A 17736-nucleotide genomic window follows, 5' to 3' on the forward strand; every position below is an offset into this window, starting at 1 on the left:
CAGGCGGAGTGCGGCGGTGCTATGGCGAGCAAGCTCGCCAATACTATCTGGCTGAAAGGCACCTTCACAGAAACCTCCAACTTATGACAGCGGGAGTGGTTCTATATCACCGAACCCCGCGATACCAAATGGGCAGCCTGATACGTCTCCATCGTATCTACATTTCCAAACACTTTTGCCCTTGTTTTGGACTCTAACTTGCATGATTTGAATGGAACTAACCCGGACTGACGCTGTTTTCAGCAGAATTGCCATGGTCTTATTTTTGTGCAGAAATAAAAGTTCTCGGAATGACCTGAAACTTCACGGAGAATATTTTTGTAATTAATAAAAAATAATGGCGAAAGAATCAACATCAAGGGGCCCACACCCTATCTATGAGGGTGGAGGGCACGCCCACCCCCTGGGGCGTGCCCCTGCCTCGTGGTCCCCCTGAGGCTCCACCGACGTCAACTCCAACTCTATATATTCACGTTCAGGGAGAAAAATATCGGAGAGAAGGATTCATCGTGTTTTACAATATGGAGCCGCCGTCAAGCCCTAATCCTCTCGGGAGGGCTGATCTGGAGTCCGTTTGGGGTTCCGGAGAGGGGAATCCGTCGCCGTCGTCATCATCAACCTTACTCCATCACCAATTTCAAGATGCCCACCACCGTGCGTGAGTAATCCCGTCGTAGGCTTGCTGGACAGTGATGGGTTGGATGAGATTTATCATGTAATCGAGTTAGTTTTGTTAGGGTTTGATCCCTAGTATCCATAATGTTCTGAGATTGATGTTGCTATCAGTACAAAAAAAGACACATCCGTGACATTTTGGGCCGAACGAATTTTTTTTCTGTCATACTTATGACACTTCTATGATGATAATTGTGACAGAATCCGGTATCATCATAGATGTGGTGAGCTCCTACTTCTATGACAAAAAAACATGATATAAAATGGGCTTTTCGTCCTGGGCGGGCCGGAGACGCAGCTGCATGACATTCTTTGGGCCGTCCATGACGGAAAAAACCGTGGTAGAAGCGAGGGCGAGGAAATTTTTGGTGAGTTCCCGGTTACGGTGGGTGGTCAGGGGCCGAGCGATGCGTGTTTCTCTCGTACACGTACGCTTGTGTGTGCGAGGCATTGGCTCTAACTGAACCCAAGTGAGGCGTTGGGATCTAACTTAACCCGAGCGATTGCACTGCAGGCTACGCGTTACTGAACCCGAGCGATCGAGCGATTCCTTCGCTACTGCTGCTAACTGAAGCTGATCGATGCTGCCTCTGGATGAACAGTGAGCATTGCGGGGGGGGGGGGGGTGGATGAACAGTGAGCGGTGGGGGTGGATGAATAGGACACCGTGGCGTTGCCTCTGGATGAACAGGACCCCGATCGATCGAGCCGGTTGGGGCTGGATGAACAGGACCCCGTGGAGGGCTGGATGAACAGGACGACCCCGTGGAGGGCTGGATGAACAGTAGACGGTGGAGGGGTGGATGAACAGTAGCCCGTGGAGGGGTGGTTGAACAGTAGCCCGTGGAGGGGTGGTTGAACAGTAGCCGGTGGAGTAGCGCGCGGTGGAGGCTGGATGAACAGGAGCCCGTGGATGCTGGAGGAGGTTGACGGTGGATGAACAGTAGCCCGTGGAGGTTGGAGGAGGTCGATGGTGGAGATGAACAGTATCCTGTGGAGTCCCGTTTTGCGGTACGCCACACCCCTCACGATGAACAGGACCCCCGTTTCGACCGTAGCGCTCCAACACAAGTTCGTTTCATCCGTTTTGCGGTACGCCACACCCCTCCCGATCAACATGACCCCCATTTCGACCGTAGGAGGTCTGTTTCCCCTGTTTTGCGGTACGCTAGACCCCTCCCGATGAACATGATCCCGTTTCGAACGTGGCCGGTCGAACACAAGGCCGTTTCTCCGTTCTGTGGTATGCCAGGCCTCGTTTCCATCGTCTTTTCCGTCCAAGCCCTCCCGATGAACACGACGACGCATTCCGTTCCGACCCAGCCGGTTGGCTCCCCATGAACACGACGATGACGTTGTTTCTCCATTCTGACCCAGCCATGTACACGAGCCCTGGCTGTTCGTATGCACGAGTAGGCATTCGAGACCCCACCCGTATGTACACATACGTGGCCGTATTTTATTTCTTGCACACTGACTGCTGTACGTGCGCGCCTCTACTACGACACGTGCGCGCCTCTACATCCACCAGTATGTACGTACATGTTCGCGACCAGAATGACAACGCTACGTACGCTTCAACAAGGTGGGTCCCAACTGTCAGGCACTTCCTTGCGTGCGAAAATGTAGCTGGTAGGTCCCACCGTGCTCTTCACTGTGACCATTAAACTAGTGTATTCAGTTATGGCAAGGCCGAGCATCTTAAGTACATGTGTTCTGGCAGAGCAAATAATGCACTGCAAGAAAAATAATATGAGGACATAATGTATTCCCTATCCAAATCTACAAATAACTTCCTCCTTCACATCAGTGTTAACCATCGTACTAGTAGTACCTTTTATCCAAATATAGCAATACAAATATCCAAATTAGTCGATAGCATGTTCAAAAAAACCCCACCCTCCCGGATAGAAAAGAGGATTCTAGGAACATATTGTGCGTGTTTTAAAATCCTGTGTTAGGATGAGAAGGAACAAGTGTGGCGTCTCGCCGAGGGCGCAGAAACCTGTAGGGTCCTCGCACTCTGGGCACTGCAAATGAAACACACTAGATTCACTAGGAAGAAAAATGCATCAAAGGTGGCGGCTCCCATCCTAGGATTACCCGCGACCAAGGGACTTGGATTTATCGGGGATGGATGAATAATTCTTACCTGGTTCTCCATGAGAAAACCCTATGCAATCGCCGAGAGGGGGTTTTCTCTGAACAAGCAGACGAGGGAGAAGGGGATTCAGGCCCAGTGAAATATTGCCACTTCATCCGTCCAGCTTACTGCTAAAGCTGGAAAGGGGGGGTTTGTGATTTGACGGCTCATTGGGCATTACTGCGGCTCTACGACCGGGGTGTGTCTACCGTGCAGTTGTGCACTCTAATTTGTGCATATGGCACATGGACCCCGTTGCCGACCCCACATATCAGCGAAAGGAAGTAGAAAGACAGGAGTAACTAGTTACACATAAATATATTTTTGACAGAGAGATACTCCCTCTGTAAAGAAATATACAAATCTTTTATATCACAACTTTATACATAAGAAAAATCAAGGGGAATATATATAACATATATAATTATAAAAAACATAGTTATTTTTAACATAGTATAGACGAGTTGGTGATGATGGTGTGCCTGCCATCCTGCAATATAGGCCGTCCGATTTATATCTGACGGATAGGATGGAAACTATGGCAATTTTGCAAAAAGGTACCCACACACCTCTCCACATTTGCAAATAAGGCCTTCCCTCGTTCATCCTTTTCTCTCACAAGATAAAATACTCATACAAATGCATCTTGATGTTACATGCAACGCACGGGCATTATGGGGATTCAGCTTTTTTTATGGGTGTTCAGCCGAGAATATAATACTCAGACAGGCGCACGCTTCTGGACTTTGGGCCGCAGTCGCACCCTGCATGTTTGGGTGCCCTTGTGTTCTACCTCAGCGCTTTTCATATTGCAAGCGATCGGTACGATGCTGGTTTTAGATGCTGTTGCAAGGCGAATACACAAAATTGAATAAAGCACGACAGTTGTTGGAATGAAATCGAACGACAGTTCCTAACCAGCAATGAGAGTTGCAATTCTATCAACGATACACCATGTGATAAATAATACTGTCATACTACTTATACACACAAGACACTTGTTTCACCATGCCAGATTATTACATCAAAATCTCTCGGAGGATAGATCAGTTCGGCAGTTGCGTGCTGCTACTGAAGAATTTCAAAGTTGATTTGGACCAGCTCTTCTTGCCGAGAAAGTTCGATTTTGACATCATCCCCTACCGCAAGATATGATTTAGATTTGAACCTTGACCATCCTTTAGCATCAATCATCATGGGACCATCCTTTGTACTTATGGTATATTGAGCAGGTTTATTCACACCAAGGCTACGCATGGTAAGAGAAACTTGGCCGCGGTCGCCTGGATTGTTGAACGACTCCCTCATTGCTCTAGGAATTCTCTGTTTGCAAACAAGAAGACATACCCAAACAGTTAGATCAACACAGTAAATCATGTGAAACAACATGGAAAGAAAAAAGAACGAAGCACTTGGGCGGCCAATGCTTACCAAGAAGGTGGACATGCCAATTTTTGTAAGGACTTTGGTATATGAAGTGCGAACTACAGCCCAGCCTGTTGCCGGTGCAACTTCTCGTTCGGTTGCCGTTGCACGGGCCGGAGCAGATGCAAGTGCAAGTGTTGGTGTAGGTGCCGAAGCCGCTGCTGCTACCGGAGATGGTGCTCCTTGTAGAGCTGGTGCCGGTGTCAGAGCAGGTGCCGGTGTCGATGCCCGATCCTCCGGTAGATCAGACTGATCCGCTGACGCGGTCGGTGCCCAATCCTCAGCTGGATCAGACTGAGCTGCTGCCGCTGTCAGTGCTAGAGCAACTGCCGATGCTCGATCCATTGCTGAAGGTGGTACCGATGTGCGAGACAGCGGCGATCGTGTCTGGTCTGCTATGATCAGCTTTCTAACTTGACTAGGATCCATGACCGTGATCCAGTTTTTTTCTTCATTTCTTTTAAACGCGAGAAGGACTAATTGTGGCGTTTTTGTTAAACCAAACTGCAGTTCATCATAGGGATTCAGCTTGTACTCAGACAACAGACTGATCCAATTTTTTCCAGTAATATAAGTGATGGATAGTGCCTTCATTACTGACACGACATAAGAAGTGAAACCTGCAAAAATAGCCACCGTAGATCAAACCAAATGGTTTATTCTGTGATGAATGTCACATGGCAAAACCCGCATCGTAAAATTGCATGAAAAGAAAGAAAACATGACATTAAATCAATAAGATTTAGACAGTAAATCAATAAGATTTACTTGATGTGACACGAGTGAATCCTTACTAGGAAATCACTATGTTTAAGTACTAAACAGAAGATTGCTCGTCCAACTAGGGGTGGCATGCAGGGGCCCCGCCTACTCCCACAAGCAGGACAGTCCAAAGGTCGTGACAAATCGTATGGACCGAACATCGATGGGACTGGAAATCCTGGTGGGTGCGATAAACCCTGTAATGCATACAAATATTGGAGTGTTACCATAATTGATAAACCGTCCTCACAAAAAAGATGATCTGGATACTTCAAAATATACAGACTGAATTGAGTGGACAAACATTAACATAGACCGTTCTTAGGAATGACCACACACCAAACGTGGCAGTACTAATAAACAATACAGGGTTCACAAACACAAATCAAGTACTGAACAATAGTACTTACTACAGACAAGCAAAGTCGCACTAATTAAACTCTGCAGACTATTTCTTGCCACCGACCTATGGGATGAACCCCGCATAACTGACTAGGCCATGGACTTCGTGAGAGATGTCTACATGCACCATCACCATCTCTTCAACCTTGGAGAACCTAACAGAGTGGTCTTTCCACTCATAAACATGATGATGAAGACATGCCGCATCAGATTTGTTGGGAAGCTTTACAAGAACCACACCCTTCATAATCGAAGGCACAACCAGGAAATTGTTGTGCTCAAGTACAACCTAGAGAACACGCCGGGCAACAATGCTACAGGAAAACACTAGTTCAGGACACGTGGCGACAAGGACACAATAGTTGGATAGTTTAGCAGTAGAACTCATCCCCAGGTCTTCCAGTTCACACGGCATGACTTTGAGAACTTCATCTCCACCGCGGACCTAGTTCTAATTCAAACAGAAACCATATTTTATTACTACCTTCGTTCAGAAATATAAGATGATTTTCGATATTATACTCCATATATGACTACATATACGCACAGAAATGAGTGAACAAAGACACTAGAACATATCTTCAAAGGCATGAGAGCAGAGGGATTACTTGCAATATCCATAACACAAGTTACTGAGGCAAATATACCCTCTTTAAAGGTAGCATTGATGCTCATAAAGTACTCCCTTCGTCCCAAAATTCTTGTCTTGCATTTGTCTAGATACGGATGTATCAAGTCACATTTTAGTATTAGATACATCCGTATCTAGACAAATCTAAGAAAAGAAATTTGGGACAGAGGGAGTAGTTGAAAGTAATCTATAAGAAATTAGTGTCAACCTCTCGCATGTTTTGGTCAAAAGAGGAATTTAGAACCGTCATTTGGCACACTAAAATCACATGCAAGATCACCCAAAAAGTTGTACTACCAGTACTAGTACTGCGTGTTAGATGAAAAAACACGATCAAGATCGAGAAAAAGATCGCCAACAAGAGACATTACCTGGACTTGCTTAATGAAGGATCCCGGAGAGGGGGGCTTGGACAGGGCGATGGCTTTGAGCTTGTTTGCGGTAGTCTCGGCGGGGTGCTTGCGCTTCTTCGTACCATGAGCCTTGACGGTTTTCGCCAGAGCCATAGACATCACGTCGGCCGGTGCTCCAACGTCCATCCAAGAGAGGAAGCTGAGAGAGAAGAGTGAAAGGAGGAATGAGATGAGGGAGAAGCGAAGCGAGTGAGGGTTTTCTTCAAGAGAGGAAGCTGAGAGAGAAGAGTGAAATGATGGTTGCTTCGTCCGTCCAACTTACTGTTGGAAGGGAGGGGGTTTTGTGATTTGACGGCTCATTGGGCATTACTGCGGCGCTTCGATCGGGGTAGTCTACCGTCACTCTACTATGGAGTAATTTAGTGCATGGCTGGTGGACCCAGGTGGTGGCTGTCCCACATGTTGGCGAAAGTGGGTAATTTAGTGCATGGCTGGAGGAGGATCCGCACGATAGAGCGTCTCCACTGTTTTTCTGAAGTAGAAAAATGATTACAGCAAGCGTTTCCACTCTTACGACAGAGGAGTGCGAAACACGACAACCACTTGAACATACACAGTGCTTTTACTACTAGGCATGTGCAGTGGTTCATACGTCAGTACTACATAATCTTGTTGCTACCGTAGTAAGATGTGACGATAACAAATGATGTTGTGCGCATGTCAACTAGTACATGTAACATAGTACCGCTTTTTCGACTCTCCGGTCGGGAATGAACGGTGAGATCAATGTTAACAGAAGTAGGTCTACAACGCACGGAGAGTATGGTGCTACAGTACTCCATGAAACATGAACCATATGAAGCACGAATAGTGTTAGGAAGGGTGTATGAAGGGTGCACGGGATGGGAGCAAAAGTTCCCTTCTCGACCAACTTTTGGGTGTTTGGTAGAGTGCATGAAGGGTGCATGAGTCCACACTAGTAGGTTAACAAAAATACACAAAGAGGAAACAACTATACTGAGATGAGAATGCAACCAAACACACCCACACACTTTGTGCTACAGTGACTGATCTGCACCGTCTGAGTTTGATCCAACGGTCATGTTGCGCCGAGACATGGACATGCCCATGCAGAGGGTGCCTAAACACCACTGAAGTCCCTCTACTTCTCGAGGCGCAATCGCCCGCAGAGCCCGCTCCCGGTCGACGGGAGCTAGCTCGTCAAAGACGGCATCCAATGGCACGAAAGGATTCCGGTGACGGAGCCCTGAAAGGATTTGCCCGGCAATGGCGACGGCAGCCTGCAACCCCTCCTTGTCTAGCTTAGCCCCCACCATCCCGCGGAGACGGCTCAGCTCGTCGGAGATATAGGTGAAGAAGGAGACCAGGTTAGGAAGCCGCAGCTCGTTGAAGTCAACCGGGTGGTCGAACGGGTTTAGCCCGACTGCCGGCATCGTCGCGCTGGCACGACGGTAGGCATCACGCAGCCGCAACACGTGCGTGGCAACTTGGTTCACCAAGTGGCTGAGGCAATCCTGGACCTTGTCACGATCGGTCCGCTCACGTTCCAGCTGGCTCCCCTGACGGCCTATCGTATCTCTTGCTTTCTGCAGCAACACCGCCGACGCCTCGAGCATCTTTGTGGTGGACGCCTGCCGCTTTTGAAGCTCCGTGAACTCCCGCACATAACGGAGGAGCATGGCACTCCTCTCCTCCTTGAGCTCATGGAGCTCCATGTCCTTGGCCCTAAGCTCCGCATCCTTGGCATGGAGTTCCTGTGTCAGGCGCCTCACCTCGGACTCCGTGATCTGTTGCGCCACCATGGCACCAGGTAGAAGCAATGGGGAGAGGAAGCAAAGGGGGCGAAATGGCTGAAAGGTAATGCAATCTACGGGAAGGCGGAGGGAGCCAGCCGAGGAGCGGGGAATCTTTTGGTTTTCACCATGGTAAAACACCAGTCGACGACTTCTCACATCAGGGAGCAGTGGGTTTTACAGGCGGAGTCATCGTGACTAATTGCTGCCACGCCTGCTCCCGTCAATCAAAAAATTAAAAATCTTGTCGCGCCTGCTCCCATCAATCAAAAAATTAAAAATCCTGCCACACCCAAATACCAGAGCAACGCCGCGGTGGATATTTAAATTTACCTGCCAGCAAGTAGATAAATAAAGGGGTGAAAAAACAAATGTGGTGGCGGCCTAGCTAATCGGTCGAACTAGCCCAACTAGCTAGCCCAACTAGCTAGCCACCGTACTCGGCGGGAAAGGTGGTCTGTCGTGATTTGACGACTCATTTACTTGCATTGGCGCTACGACCGAGGAGGACCCAGAAAACGCGCGGTAGGGCGTCCCACATTAGGAAGAATATATGCGTGCACCACCCGGGAGGACCCCGAAACCGCGCGGTAGGGTGTGCCACGCCTCGGCATGGAGGAAAAATGTGCGTGTGAAAATATACTGTATCAGACGTAGTACCTATGGTTCGACCTCGGGACCCAGCCAGTCGGTCTAAAACACCCCACTAGCCACATAGCTTCATCATGCAAACGTGGCACAGAGGATAGATGTGGTTAGCTCCGTCTCGACCAGCCACAACGTCTCTTGTTCTAGGCGATTCTTCTATTTTCCAAGCTTTTTTTAGTTGTAATAACACCACGGCAAGCTAGGCCGCTCTTCGCGTGTGCCCGTGCAAAGGTTAGACGATGGAGAGAAGAGAGATTGAGATCGCAAACCTGGGACACACCAGTAAGTGAGTCAACGGTCATGCACGTGTTGACGAGGCACTCCCTCTACTCTACTCAATGTAATACTGTATAAAATCAAGTTATGGGACAAAGCCAACAACCGTTGTTGTTTTAGCCTATCGACTTACGCTTTGTAGTCCAGGTTGCCAGTTCGAATCTCGTCTTTCAGATTTGTTAGTTTTAGGTCCAAATTTGATTAGTGACAAGTGGGACCCCCATGTGTTGTTCCGATATTTCAGTGTAGGATGTTTTTTTGAACAAACACTTTACGCGGTTAGACAAGTAATAGCATGACTTACACGTAATTTGCAAGTTTACGAACGAAAATGACAGTGGCATAGAATATCATATCCACCCCGTAGCTTAGATGCTATGGTGATACGACTTTTTACACCGTTGGAAGTGAGATCCAATGGCTTGGGAGTAGTCTTTGTAATTATGCGCAATTTCTAAACTCTCAAAAGGTTTTTTTGCAAATAAAACATTCAAGCCTCGTGTGTGCTGCTGCATCTTCGATCCAACGGCTCCCCGTTACTCATATTAGGTGCTCCCCGTAGCTTAATTACCCACTACGGTGATATGAGCATCTAGGTCGTATGATCAGTGATCTGATGGCACATGTGTAGTACTTGTACTTTCTACGCATTTCCCAAACTCTCTCAGCCGTATATTGCAAAAACATTCAAACCTCTTACTGTGGGTCGTTAGATCTCAGTGAACTCGTATCACCATAGAATCTATGGTGCGGGAGCACCTCATATTCTCCCGTGCGAGAAAATATAAGGTGCTATCGCAGCTTGGATGCTACGGTGATACGAGCTTCGAGGTTGTCTGATCTGAGATCCAATGGCATCTGAGCAGTCTTTGTGCTTGTAAGCAGTGGCCGAACTCTTTTGGGGCTTTTATGCAAAAAACCATTCGAACCACCGAGGAGGTGTTGGGTCACAAAACCAACGGCTTCGAAGAGCTTGTATCACCAAAGCATCGAAGGTGTGGTAGCACATGATATTCTTACATACAGGAGAATATGATGTCCTCCTTCATCTTAGATGCTACGGTGATACGAGCTTCGAGGTCGTCGGATATAGGATCCAAGGGCATCTGAGTAGTTTTTGTACAAATTGTGTGCAATTCTCAAACTCATCAAGGTTTCCTTTAAAAAAATTAAGACACATCATGTGAGCTGCTATATCTTAGATCTACAAGCTCCAAGCAACTCGTATCGGCATATAGCATCTAAGGTATGGGGGCACATGATATTCTCCCGGGGAGGAGGGGTGGGGGTGCACAACCAACGGTGGTTGGGAGGGTGGGGAAAAATATAATCTAAACAACCCTAAATAGAGCTCTACAATTTTATCTAAGGTCGAGTGGTTGACCCCCAACAATCATAGCTCCGCCTAAACACAACATGTGCATGTACTGTAGTACTAGACTTAATATTCATGTTTCAGTTTCATGTTCATTTTAAATACTGAACTGAGGACCATGCATGTCTTACATTTTACTCCCTTCGTTCCTAAATATTAGTCTTTTTAGAGATTTCAAATGGACTGGCACATACGGATGTATATACACATATTTTAGAGTCTATATTCACTCATTTTGCTCCGTATGTAGTCACTTGTTGAACTCTCTAAAAGACTAATATTTAGGATTAGAAGGAGTATTTTGGAATTCGTGTCATACATGCATGGTTTGGAAAAATAGATGCACTATACTTTTTGGATTGTTGTTGTGTTTGTGCATGTGTGTCTCTCTTTGTGTGTGTGTGGTCATATGCTTGATACATACAAAGTTTTCTCACCTCCATATTGTTCATCTTTTAAATTTGAATTTACATTGGAAAACTTACTAGGGATACCATGAAATGTGAATCCACGTTGAGATCACTATATCACAAACTCACTCTAATTCAACAACTCGTCATAAATCAGTTACCACGTTGAGATTAGTATTTGCAAGGAAAATATGGGCATTGTAATACACATAGATTCGTTCGGCAATTTAAAAGGTTCCTTTTGTATTCTTGAATGGTAGGACCCAACAGCGTACCAGCCAGACCTTGGCTTGTGTTGATCCTAAAAAAATAAAAAAATAAAAAAAACTGGGCTCGTGTCCTTCGATGGCGTGCATGGTACGCACATTAGGCAACCCCAACTAGTCGAGCCTCAGCGTTTCAAGTCAAAATATCTGGCGGCCAAAATTCCAGCCCTAGGAAATTCCCCTCGTGTCCCCGGTCCATAATGACTACCGATGAACAACAAAGGGATGCTTTAGTAACTAGACAATGTTACCTACCGTGCCGAGCACGGTTCAATTCCCTCAGTCGCCGCTCGTCAAGGTCACCCGTCAACTGCATTGCCTAGTACTACTACTACTACACCAGGATGAGCACAGAATTGAGCCCGTTTGTTCGTGCCTAGTACTTGAGTTAATATATCAGGCAATGCATTGGTTACTGAGGGATTATCCTTTTACTCTACATATATAACTTGTCTGAAGTCTAACTAAGAAAAATGTTTGACCAAATCCTTTGTTCAGAAATACAACAGGATAGATGTACGGCTTGAAAATTTATTGCATGATGCAGGTTATGATATTGTTCCGAATCCTGGGTCTTAAATTTCAGAAAATCCAAAAGTGAGCATAAATTCTTGAAACTGAGCATGGTCACATGATATGGCACAAATATTACTTCATAAGTTTTTTCTTCAATTTGAGACAAGCTGCTTATGACAAGTTGCACAAATGAAGAGCCAAGGTATTTTGGAACAAAGACCTATCACGTTAAGGCGAACGCTTTCACTATTGAAACCGTGGGCGTTTACGTGCCGCCATGAGTCCCCTCTTCTCATCGGCAGGTGCCGTCCGAGCAAGCGTTTGAGTCGACGAGAGGCGTGCAAGCAGACCGCTGTGCCGGCTGGCAGGGAGGCGTGCGAGTAGACCGCTGTGCTGGCTCACCAGGAGGCGAGCCCTTTGACCAGGCTCCACCGCCCACCTTCGTCCCAACTGCTCCCACTTTTAATGTCGCCGGCGCTGCAGTTTAAAATCAACCCCACACTACCCGGTATCGCTACAATCTTCTCTCTTCCTCTCCGATTCTCCTGTCTTCTACCTCCAACTAGCCTGACCTAAACGTACGCCATGCCGCATCACGATGGTCTGCCCTTAGTCTTCCAGTTTCCTGAGGAAGACACCCAGCTGGAGTCTCAAGAACATAAGGTGCTTTGGGACGAGCTTGAACTGGCCTTGCAGGAAGACGCCGCGCCTGTCCCCGCTCCCGTTCCGGCTCCCATCGCCCCGACTGCGCCAACGCCCATCCCCGTGGCATTGATGGGCTGGGAGCCGCACATTGTCGCCGAGCTTGATCCCACGGGGTTCCACGAGGTCCCCACCGACTTTCACGCGCCCGTGCACCTGCCAGCGCATGCGCCTGCGCATGCACTGACGCGCACGCCCGTGCCGGTGCCTGTGCACCTGCCAGCACATGCGCCTGCGCATGCATTGATGTGCGCTCCCGTGCCAGTGCCCGTGCACATGAATGTCTCCGCCGCGCCGTTGACAGCGCCTGTCCCCGTGCGGGTGCCAGTGCCCCCCTCAGCGGCATGTATGGCCGCCGTCGACCGCTTCCTTGCACCAACGCCAGTCGCCTCCTCCCGCCAGCTGACTCGCTCCGAAGTCCAGAACATTTTGGCCTACCTTGAAGCTAGGCCAACGTCCAGGAGTACGCCAACAACGGCGCAAGACGCCGCCGTCGCCGTCGGTCAGTGGCCCGACGACACACAGAGCACGGCAGAGGAGCCACTTCCCACTGAAAGATGCCCCCACCGCCGCTACGTAATCTAAATTTGCCATGAAAAACGTTCGGATTGCCATGCTTAAAATCCGAACGTTTATCATTTCTGTTTATTTTATATCGATCGTCGTATAATTTAAAGTCAGAGTCAGACTGAACGAAATCTATGGTTTGATCGATCGAATGTTTTTTTTGAACCTTGAATAGTAGGAGAACCTCCTACTGTTAATTAAATTAAAGAATGGAAAATAATGTACAGAGTTTTTACATCCCCATGAGATGGGTTGAGAAAAAGACTACACTATTGTGGCCAATATAGAGGGGATAGAGGTTTTGTGCTTTTCCTTCACCCTATGAGTGAGGAGGGAGAAATCTTCTTTGAATCTTCTAAGCCAGGATTCCATCGAGGGGACTATTTTCCTAAAGTGTTTGTTATTCCTTTCTTTCCAAAGGCTCCAAGCAGCCAACAAGAAGGTTTCCATGAAGAGTGGCCGGTTCCATGCAAGTTTGGCCTCAGAAATCCTTTGAGTTGTTGTGACCCCAGTGGTCCATGAGATGTGGGTGGCATTCCAACAGTGAGTACTAAAAGGACAGTCGAAGAATAGGTGATCCAAGGTTTCCTCTTAGGTTGAGCCACAAAGAAGGCATCCATGATCACCTCCAATATTGTAATGCCTTTCTTTTAAGCATGTTGCGAGTGTTTAGTCGATCAACCAGAAGAAGCCAGCCGAAGACCTTAATTTTCATAGTGTCCCTAGACTTCCAAAGCCACCTGAACGCGTCGTGAGCATGTACATCTTTGAAGTAGTAGGTGTAGAATCCGTGTGAAGAATAAATTGCGGATCCCCAAGCATAGCTCCACGTCTCCACCGAGTCAATTAATGTGATACTTGCCAATTGTAATTGCATATCCTTGATCTCATTGAATGCTTGGCTGGACAGAGGGAGGTGGAATGTTTGTTCCAGCGATGTTGCATTTAAGAATCCCTGAACCGACAAGTATTCATTAATGGCATAAGAGAATGCACGCGGGAATGAATCAGCCAGGATATCATTTGTCCAAAGATCCTTCCAGAATAGAACGTCAGACCCACTAGCGACTGCGCATGAGCAATACCTCGGTAAACAGGCATAAGTTTTGTCACGTCTCTCCACCAGAATGAGCCACATATGTTAGAGGCATGTGGTATACTATGACCGATTGAATGTTCTGCTAGAGCCATATCAAATTAAATATAAAACGTCATCAAGCCACATGTATTCCTTGTCATCCAACGACCTAGACTGCTTCAATGTCGAGCGCTCAACAGGTTTAGCATGCAGTTAATTTCATGCCAAAAATAGTGCTAATCACATAATAGCACGCAAATAATATCCTACCTAATATTCGCATGCATTTAATATACTTCAAAATTAACGTGCATTGCATGTACACACCGACTAGTGCTCCTAGTACGTGAAACTGGTGCTGTAACTTGTGAACGCGTCCAGATATGGTCAACGGCAACATCGCCCGCGAGTTCATTGTGTTTGCCCGTGCGTCTAAACGCAGAAGGGGAGGAGAGAGAGAGCACACATGGAACCCACCAGTAAGTGAATGTGAATAGTACTAAAAATAATATTACATGTTATCCATTGAATAGGCTGTAGTAATATAAAAACATTATGTGAACAAAGGGGGGTACAACAAACATTGTTGTTCTATGTATGTTTCCTATTGACGTGCGGCTTGAAGGCCCGGTCGCATGTTCGATCCTCGTCCTTTATTTTTTAATTTGTATATGGGTCCAAATTTGTTTCATGACATGTGGAACCCTCGATGTGTAGTTTGTAGCACTTTAATTTGTGGGTCGAAATTTGTTCCATTCCAAGTGGACTATCGGTATGTAGTTTTATAGCTTATTTATAATAATTAAAGATAACAATAGAGTTTTTTGCAATAATACCATGATGCGACGTTGAAGGCGAGAAAGGATGTGCGAGAGAGCGATGACCGAGCTAGAGGGAAATCAACTAGGAGAGTTGTGGGGGTTGCAATTGTGTTTGGAGTAGTTGTGGGCCGAATGCTATGAAAATATAATCTAAACCGACCGGAATAAATGCCTACACAAATTAATCCAAGGTGGAGTGCCCCTCGCAATGTAAATAGCTCCGGGTTTGCGAGGGATGGAGAGGTACCTTCAATGTGTGGAAGATACGGTGTGAGAAAGCGAGGTCAATCGAGAGACATATAGATAGAGAGACAAAGTGAGTGTGGTCCGACATTCATTAAACATATACATACATACATATATATATATATATATATATATATATATATATATATATATATGCTCTGGAGAGATATTGTCTGATTGAGCTTTTGGCAAGGGTGAGGGCTATAAGATAGAGCTTGAGAGATGATCCATTCACAGACGTGTAGATATATTTTGTGCGTGGGAGGAAGCAAGGTCAATCGATCACATAGGGTTATCGTGTGATCGAAAGAGTGAGAAGGGTTGGAGAGAGTGACCTACATAGACAATGTGCGTGAGAAAGTATACAATGTGAATAGGTCGAATTGGGCTCAAACATGGTGATATATCGTTTTTGTCCGAGAAAGAGCGAGGTCAATCGAGACAGACAAAGAGAGAGAGAGAGAGAGAGATAGAGAGAGATTGAGTGAGCGTGGCCCGCCATGAGGTCGAAAGAGTGGGGGCGGCTTGCATGGACTAACCTAGATAGACAATCTGCGTGAGCGAGTATAGAGTGTGTCGATCGAGGCCCAAACAGGGAGGTATATCATTTGTGTCTGAAAGAAAATGAGGTTAAACGAGACCCAGATAAAGAGAGCGAGATTGAGCGAGTGTGGCTCGCCGTGCGGAAGAAAGAGTGAGACAATCTCGAGGGAGTGACCTAGATAGACAACGTGCGAGCGTGCGCACGAGAGGTTGGGGGGGCTAGATAGGCAATGCATGTATTTAGCGCGAGAGGGTGAGAGGGAGAGGGAGAGAGAGAGAGAGCTCAGCATGGGGTGCAATGGCGGGTGTGTGAGGTACAGGGGTTGTGTAGTTGACAGACTTAGAGATCGAAACATGGAGAGAAAGAATGAACGTGTGTTGGAAACTGATAGCTTCCTAAGGTGTTTAGGAGTGGAAGATCGACTGATACATGAAGTATGTAGCGTGTGTGCGGGGTGGGGGGGGGGGTGGGGGGCTAAAAACAACATTTGAATGTACATAGTACAAGACATAATATCGATGTTTCAATTCGGTGTACATTGTAAGATTTGAACTGAGGACCATGCATAAGGGTAATTATTTCGAATTCGTGCCATACTAAGTTTCGAAAAGTTGACATTGACTCAATTTGTTGTGCTTTTTTGTAGGTCATATGTTTGAATCCATCCAAAAGTTTTCTCACTACCATGGTGTTCATCATATACATATGAATTTGTATTAAAAAGTAGCATGGATACAGTGAAATGCGAAATCCACATTAGAATTGGAGAACGCTACATGACACACACTCTAATTCAAATAACTAATTATGTGACACACACTCTAATTTAAATAACTAATTATGTGACACACACTCTAATCCACGTTAGCGTGGATACCGTGGATACCGTTTAGATTTTTTTCCAAATAACTCCTCATTAATTAATTTATAGTACTCCCTCTGTTCACTTTTATAAGACCTTGAAGTCATTTCAGACAATGTGCAAAACAATTCATTTTAAGTTGTCTGAAACGACTTACAAAAGTGAACGGAGGGAGTATCTCGTTTCGAATGACTAATTATTGCAAGGAAAACATGGGCATGGTAATACATACAGATTCGTTTGCATTCTCAAATGTAGGCGCGCCAGGCAGACCAGGGTCGTGTCGGGGTGGATGCCGCTTCAGTACCTTAAATGCACCTGCCTTTGGGTCACTGACATGTGGGTCTGCCACCTGGTGGGCCCACATGTCATGGACACAAAGGCAGGTGCCTTAAGGCACCGAAGCATAGTCCTGTCGAGGTGGTCGTGTGTGTCAGATGGACGCGTAGCACCCAGCCACCCACCCCCCTCCCTCCCTCCCCCACTCCCCCCACCCCACCCCTCCCCCCCAAAAGGACGACGACAAAATAAGTTCACGCTTCCACGTTTCGGATTGAAATATCTGGCGGCCCCAATTCCAGCCTTGCAAAATCTCTCTTCTCCACCGTCCCCTTCCGCACCCAGATTGCTCAAATCCCTAATTTGCCGCCAACCCAAGCAAAGTTCCAATCGCCCCTCGTCTTGTCTCTTTACCCACCTCTGTGCCGGACGACGATGAAGATGACGGCCGCGCTTCACCACCGCAACGGAGCTACATCATCTATGCACCGGGTGGTCCACCAAAAACGTCAGCCGCCGCAACCAATGTGCCTCACAAACACCGACTTCCACCACATCAGGTGTGCTTCACCGACGCCGTCTCCCAGCTCACCGAGGCTACTTCACCGAGCACATCGTCGCACCTCCGCCCCCCGAGGAAGCCCCAACGGTCTCGTCCACCGCATCGTAGCGCTCCGCTTCCACTCAAGATCTGCATCCATGCGCGGCCAGCCAATGCCACTGCATCACCCTCAACGGCTCTGAAGTGACCCGCACTCTAGCTAGGCGAGCATGCCCAAACGCCGGCCCGAACTAGGTATCCACACATCACTCCCTTGTGCACTGTTCCGACGATGTTTGGATATCCTTTCACTGCTCTCTTAGCTTACACGCCTATGCAACTCTGACTTTAACTCTTATTTCTTCTGGAGATATCATCTGAAACAAGCAAATCCATTTTT

Source organism: Triticum aestivum, chromosome 2B (assembly GCF_018294505.1).
Source record: "Triticum aestivum cultivar Chinese Spring chromosome 2B, IWGSC CS RefSeq v2.1, whole genome shotgun sequence".
NCBI classification, from domain to species: domain Eukaryota; kingdom Viridiplantae; phylum Streptophyta; class Magnoliopsida; order Poales; family Poaceae; genus Triticum; species Triticum aestivum.